We start from the raw sequence: 8,029 nt of genomic DNA, 5'->3' as shown, positions 1-8,029 counted from the left end.
CACGTTGGTGAGTAGTGACTGGGGTCATAAAAGCCTTCAAGCCGCCATCTAAGATGCAGCTAATGGTCTCCTAGCATCGGAAGCAAAGAAGAACCCAAAAAAAGGGGGGGGGGCATTTGGAAGCAATCAGCCACAGGACATGATGACCCTCAAGGTTAGAAGAACTAGATGGTGCCCAGCTACCAATGCCAACCACTCAGGAAAGGATCAAATCTGGAGGTCCTGGATAGAGTGCGAGGGAAAACGTGGAACAAAATCCAAAAACTAAATAATGACCAGAATTACTGGTCAGATGAATTCCCCAATACTATGGCCCTGGAATTCTGTGCCTAGAATAAAACACACCCCCAGGGGCTGGCTTTCAGCCCGATAGTTAACAAGATGTACATGTAGACCACTCAACCCAAGATGATGTACCCACGTACCCTGCGGGAATACATCCCTTAGAGCAATAGACCACAAGACACCAGAGGACCAACATTCAAATTGAGGAAATGCAGCACAAACAGGACTGCATAAATTTGAGGGGCACAGAGGGAGGGTTACAGGGTAGGGAGAGGAGGAGACTGGTTAGGGTTGGGCATGGTAAATGGGGAGTGAAACTAAATGTACATGTAACATTGAATGTAAAACAAGCTCTTAAAATAAAAATAAAAAATAAATAAAACACTCCTACAATCTGCATTGTGTAGATGAGGAAATTGAGTCTCAGGCCAAATAACTGATCAATTCACAAAGCTGGTAACTTTTAAGGTCTTAATTCTAATCCAGATTTTAAGGCTTTTTGCATTCTTTGGCAACAGTGAATGATATAGATAGAAATAAAAATTAAAAAGCCAAACCCACTGTAGTTCAGTCTATTCTTACTCATAGCAATTGTAGTAGTTAAGTTGTGTATCAACTTGCCTAGGCCTGGGTTTTAGTGGCTGGGCAGCTGGATGTAGTTATTCTCCATGATGGGACTAGTAATCACCTCCATGGTGGAATTTACTGGAGCAGCTAAGTAGCTGCCTTAGGGATGTGGTCTGCTCTCAGTATATAAGAAGAAGCTTTGAGGAAGGTTTCAAGCTTTTTGGCGTGCTTGGACCCTGCATGTAGCTGAGTCTTCATTCATCAGCCTGCCATGTTTCCTGCTGATCTTGGGACAGTCTCTTGCCTTGAATTAGCAGTCTGCCATGTTGTTTGACAATCTTGGGACAGTGCCATTTTATTTGTCAATCTTGGATTTGTCAGCCTCAGCAGCCAGCAGCTACCTGAATCAAGAGAAGCCTCCAGCTTCAGTGGACGTGGAGCAAGAAGCAGAGCTGAAGCGCAAGGGAGGAGGCTTTCACCCAGCCCCTAGAGCTAGCATTTGAACTAGGACCTCTAGCCTCCTAAACTGTAAAAGAATAGACCCCTGTTTGTTAAAGCCACCCATTTGTGACACTTCCTATTAAAGTGGCATGAGAAGTAACCAAAACAGTGACCCTATAGGATACCAGAAATATCAGAAAGATGTTTGCTTGTACTTTATTGACTATGCAAAGGGATTTGATTGTGTAGATCATAAAAAATTGTGGGTGACATTGAGAAGAATGGGAATTCCAGAACACTTGATTGTGCTCATGAGGAACCTGTACAGGAGGTTCCTGTACCAGGAGGTTGTTGTTCAAACAGAACAAGGGGACACTGCATGGCTTAAAATCAAAAAGGGAGTGTGTCAAGGTTGTATCCTTTCCCCATACTTATTCAATCTGTATGCCGAGCAAATAACTCAAGAAGCTGGACTATATGAAGAAGAAAGTGGCATCAAGATTGGAGGAAGAATCAATAACAACCTGCGATACGCTGATGACACAACTTTGCTTCGTGAAAATAAGGATGACTTGAGGCGCTTACTGATAAAGATTGAAGAATACAGACTGCAGTATGGATACATCTCAATATAAAGAAAACAAAAATCCTCACAACTGGACCTATAAGAAGCATCATGATAAATGGAGAAAAGTTTGAAGTTGTCAAAAACTTCACATTACTTGGTTCTACAATCAACACCAATGGAAGCAGCAGTCAGGACATTAGACTATGTATAGCACTGGGCAAGCTGGTTGCAAGGGACCTCTTTTAAGTGCTGAGGAGCAAGGATGTCTCCTTGAGGACTAAGGTGTGCCTGATACAAGGCATGATATTTTCAATTACCTTGTATATATATGAGAGCTAGACAAGGAATAAGAAAGAATGAAGAAGAATTGATTCTTTTGAGTTGTGGTGCTGGCAAAGAATGGTGAAAAGTACCGTGGACTGCTAAAAGAACTAACAGATCTGTCCTGGAGGAAGTGCAGCTGGAATGCTCCTTGGAAGCAAAAATGGCCAGACTTCATCTCATCTACTTTGGTCATGTTGTCAGAAGGGACCATTCCCTGGAGAAGGATGTTGTGCTTGGTAAAGTGGAAAGTCGATGGAAGAGGGGAAGGCCCTCAACAAGATGGATTGACACAGTGGCTGCGATGATGGGCTCAGATATAGCAAGTATCATGGAGCTGGCACAGGACCGGGCAGTGTTTTGTTCTGCTGTGCATAGGGTCACTATGAGTCAGACAAAACTCGACAGCACCTAACAACAACATAGGATAGAGAAGAACTGCCCATAGGGTTTCCAAGCTATGATCTTTGTGGGAGCAGACTGCCACGTCTTTCTCCCATAGAGCAGCTGGTGGGTTTGAACTGCTGACTTTTTAGTTAGTAGGCAAGCACTTAACCACTGTACCACCAAGGCTTTTTATAGATAGAAATGCAGGATATTAAGTCACATCAACTGTTTTTAATCAAAATTTTCTTCTTGGTACAGGGAAAGTCAGATTGGGGAAAGTGGCACTACATCCACTGCTCACTTACCAACTTGGTTATGTTCTAAAGACCAAGTCTTTATGCAAAATCAGCATTATGCAAGGGTTGGGGACTGAGCCCTGTCTTTGGCACCAGTGCCCCGTCCCTTTGCTCACCACCAGTTGGACACCCCTGGCACATCTTGGGATGTGTGTGGCATGGTGTGTTGCCTTCCCCACTACCGCAGAACCTGCAGGGCTGGGGTGGCTGAGGTGGTCAGATGTTACCCATTACCTCCTGCTGCCCACCTTGAGCAGGGATCCCATTCGTCCTCCATGTACCCCAGCCCCACAGTCCCACACAGCCCCTTCCCTCTCTCTCCCTCTGGCCTCCTCCCAGTGACCTTTCTGACACCTCCAGGCCCTAACCCAGCCTCTTCCTGCCTGCCTGAGTCTTTGCATCATCCCACTGTTGTCCAGTGCCTTTTGTGGCTGGACCGAGACATCCTGGACAAATGGGAAAAGGTTTCCCATGTCAGGTTGGCCTCTGTCCTTCATGTGGCACAGTCATTGCTAGGGCTTCCAGTATATCATTTGGGGTGGCAGATGGAGGGTCCCCCATGCCTGGCCATGACCTGGGGCCAAGACCATCAGAAGCACTACCTGAGAATTTTTTCAAAGTTGTCTTAAATGCAAAAATGTCAGATAATGAGGTAGTCAATAAGTGAGGAGTAGGTGTACACTAGTCAATGAAGACAAAGTATAGAACCTGCAGTCAAGAGCAGTGGAAGAGGAGGCTGGAAAGGAGATCTGAGCTGGGCTGGGAAAGCTTTGTGGTCCAGGACAAGGAAAGTGACTTCTTCTCTGAGACAATGTGGAGTCAGTGAAGAGTTCCAAGAGGAAGTAGGGAGTAATGTGTATCATCAATTTCATATGTTTAGGAAAACATTCTGGAAATATTTTAATAATAGTTTAGAAGGAAGTAAAGAGGATAGACCAGAAGTAGGAAGATCATTGAAGAAACTATTCTCATAGATCAAGTGAGTGATGATTAAGGCCTGAATTAGGGCAGTGACAGAAGGAACAAACAAGAAGGGATTCAGACATGGTACAGAACACAATTAAGGAAGTGGCTAAGGATGAGATTATGTTGACTACAAAGCACAGTAAATTGCTGTCAGATAAACTGTACACCTCTGGCACTCCTACTGCAAAGCCTATAATTCAGGTTAAGATGATTCTAGTCAATGATTTTCCTGATAGCTGTCATTGTGTTGTTATATGGTGACGAGTCAGTCCTGATTCATAGTGACCCTCTAGGACAGAGTAGAGCTTCCCTATAGGGTTTTCTAGTATGTAATCTTTATGAGAGCATAGCACCAGATCTTTTTCCCTGAAGAGGAGCTTATGGGCTTGAACCATTGACCTTGTTAACATCAGAGTGCTTGACCATTGTGCCAATCTACCAAACCCAAAATATGCAAAAATAGAATGTCTGCATCATATTGAATTACTTAATCTTTAATCTTTTCCCTACTTTTAAGAAGAGAGAGAGTTCATAGTACAAAACTCCCTATTATTCAATGTCTATTGCTAGACATTGCCTAAGGAGGAGCTCTGGTGGTGTAGTGCCTAAGGCATTTGACTGTTAACCAGAAGGCTGTGGTTCAAACCCACCAGCCATTCCTCAGAAGGAAGATGGGGCAATCTACTTCCATAGTGATACTGTCTCGGAAACCCAAGGAGAGGCCACTATGAGTTGGATCCAACTCGACAACAGTGAGTTTGAGTTTTGAGACGTTGCCTGGTCCAGTCCTATGCCATCCTCATGATCATTGCTATGTTTGAGTCCACTGTTGCAGCTGTTGTGTCGATCCACCTCATTGTGGGCTTCCCTCATTTCACTGACCCACCACTTAAGCAATCATGATGTCCTTTTCCAGCAACTGGTGTTTCCTGATGATGTGTGCAAACTAAGAGAGTCAAAATCTCACCATCATCACTTCTAAGGAACATTCTGGATGTATTTCTTCTAAAGCTGATTTGTTCACTCTTTTGGCAGTACGTACTATATTCAATAATACATATATAATGTGTCTGCTGTTATATTTATTTCCTGTCTCCACCCAGTGGAAGGTAAGCGCCTCATAGCTGGGATTTTTTTTTTTTTTCTCTCTCTCTTTATTTGTGCTACCAGATCCCCAGCAGGAAATATTTGTTGATTGAATTAACTACTGGACCTCAGTTGACATTTCTAGCCTTTACTCCTACCTCTCCCCAACATGAATTCTACTCTAGCCTCACTGGGACGTTCAACTTTCACCTAAATGCCATGGGCTTTGATATCTTTTTAACTTCCCCTGCCCCTTCTCTGTCTACTAACATCTCTTTATCATTTAAGACACATTCATGCCCCCCTTCTGTGACGAATCCCCTCCCCACCCCTTCTGCTTTATTATTCACGTGGTTTTGTTCTCTGACTCTAAAGTGTGACCTCCTTGCATTCTAGAAACGTATCTTCATATCTTTTTATCCACACAACCTGGCCCTGTGTCTGGCACACTGAGGTGCTCAGTAAATGTTTGCTAGATTGAATTAAATCTGTCTCCCACAGCTTCTGTTCTAGCTGCCCTTCCCTAGATTGTGAGCACAGCAGGGCACAAGAGGATTAGAAAGGACTTTGCCTAGCGGAACTCAGATTAGAGCATTAGAGCGCTGCGGGGCTGCGCCTCTCTGCAGACTCTTTGTCTTCGTGCAATCTCCGGAGAGTTTCTTAAATTGGAACAGTCAGCGATGTTGTACCCAAACCACTCAGCAAAGTCCTAGGAGACATTTGCCAGAATTCACAGCAACACAAACAGCTCAATTAAAGGAGAAGGTGTGCAAATCCCCCTTTCATAAAACAGAGCAAATATTCTATTGGGAAAAAAAGGGGGGTACTTATTTGAGACACACTTCCCAGGCTCCTGGGCAAGAATATATTGGCTTGGACTCCAGGTAATGGTCTCATCTCTGTCTTCCTTCCTGCTTTTAGTTCTTTCCAGTGGGTTAGTGGTACAAAGGCCAAGGATCTCCATCCATCTTTGCTGAAAGGACAACTCTGAGCCAGCACCAGAAATGAAGGGTGAATTTGGTGTGGTCAAGACTCCTTTAGCCTATTTGAAGACTCACATACATGTAGACTGAAAAGGCTTTAGAAAAGATTTGGCCTTCATAGAAATTTTACCTGAATGTAACTAAAATATTGAAGATGCACTCTAGGAAATCACCATTGGTTCTCAGAAGGTTTTCGGCCCCTCCCCATTTTTCCAGTTCCTCATTACTAAAACAGCAGAGTGGGTTCTGGAAAAACAGAAAATGCCAAATAGCATTATTTATATCTTCACTCCTTCTAGGTACCATTCTGGTTAGGTTAAGTCCAAATACATAAGATTAAATGATTTCATTAACCCTTGTTGTTGTTAGTTGCCCTCAAGTTGATTCCAACTCACAGTGACCCAGGTTTGTAGAGAAGAACTGCTCTATACTGTTTTCAAGGCTATAACCTTTCAGAAACAGATCTCAGGTCCTGAGGTACCTGTAGGTTACTAGTAGTCAAACACTTAACCATTTGAGCCACCAAGGGGCCTTTTTCATTAACCCTAATAATGAGCTCTGGTAGCATAGTGCCTAAGGCATTCAACTGCTAATCAGAAGGCTGGCGGTTCAAACCCACCAGTCACTCCTTGGAAGGAAGGTTGGGCAATCTACTTCCATAGTGATATGGCCTCAGAAACCCAAGGAGGCGTCACTATGAGTCAGATCCAACTCGAGGGCAGTGGGTTTGTTTTTTTTTTTTTTTTTTGGCTTTTTAATAATGTGCATTTGATACCAACCTGGCTTCAAATAAGAAGTTCTGGTGGTGCAGTGGTTAAGGCATTTGGCTGCTAAACAAAAGATCACTGGTTTGAACCTCCAGCTGCTCTGTGGAAAAAAGATGAGACAGTCTGGCTTCAATAAAGATTTACAGTGCTGGAAACCCAACAGAGTTGGGTTGAAATCGACTCAATGGCAGTGAGTTTGGCTTTTTTGGTTTATCTGTAAATATCTTATTAATTTTGCTAATATGGGTCATTCGCTAATCCATGGGCAAAAACTAAGTGCCTATTCATGCCAACTGCTGTGATTTCCTCAAGTATATCACAAGACGAGGTGTTCTGGTGGTGCAGTGGTTAGAGCATTTGGCTGCTAACCAAAAGGTTGGTGGTTCAAACCTGACAGCCACTCTGCAGAAGACAAGTTGAGGCAGTCTGCTTTCATAAAGTTGTACATCCTTGGAAACCATATGAGGCAGTTCTAGCTGTCCTGTAGGGTCTCTGTGACTCAGAATCGACTTGATGACAGTGGGTTTGGTTCGGTTTGCTTTTGTTTTATCACAAGAGGCACTCCTATTTTTTGTATGAAGAACCTGGATGGTGCAAACAGTTTATATGTTTGCCCACTAACTGAAAGACTACAGACTCAAGTCTGCCCAGAAGTGTCTCAGAAGAAAAGCCTGGTGATCTACTTCCTGAAAACCAGCCATTGAAAGTCCTGTGGATCACAGTCCACCTCTGACATGCATGAGGCCTCCATGAGCTAGAATCTACTCATTGGCGACTGGTTTTTGTTAGTTGTATATAAAAGACAGGCAATTTTCAATAGATATAATTCAAATATAATAATCGAGTATAACTTTTTTGTAATACAAGTCTTGGAATTAGAAAATAGAATTTTGAGAATGAAGAGGGAGAACATTTTGCTTAATTGTGCTTCAGAATTAGTATTTCCTATCATCAGCCTGATGACAATTGATCATCTGTAAAAACCAGTCTTAGCCACAAGAATGTAGGTTGTAGGCTGTACTTGGACCCCTTGACTCTTGCTCCAAAGTGCATCAGGAGTTAAAAACCTCCTGTAGACTGTCTTCTGGGGACAGTGGTGGTTCAGTGGTAGAACTCTTTCCTTCAACATGGAAGATCTACGTTTGATTACCAGCCAATGTACCTTATTCACAGTTACTACTCATCTGTTCATGGAGGCCTGTGTGTTGCTATGAGCAGGTTTCACCAGACCTTACAGAATAAGATGCACTGGGAAGAAAGCCTAGCAATCTACTTCTAAACATTAGCCAATGAAAACCCTAAGGATTAAAACAGTCAGATCCTGAGGATGGTGCAGAACCTGGCAGTGTTTAGTTCTGTTAT

This window comes from Orycteropus afer, unplaced genomic scaffold, assembly GCF_000298275.1.
Source record: "Orycteropus afer afer isolate SDZICR_OR568_19922 unplaced genomic scaffold, OryAfe1.0 scaffold00060, whole genome shotgun sequence".
Lineage (NCBI taxonomy): Eukaryota > Metazoa > Chordata > Mammalia > Tubulidentata > Orycteropodidae > Orycteropus > Orycteropus afer.
The sequence above is the reverse complement of the archived record's forward strand: the minus strand, read 5'-3'. Positions refer to the sequence as shown.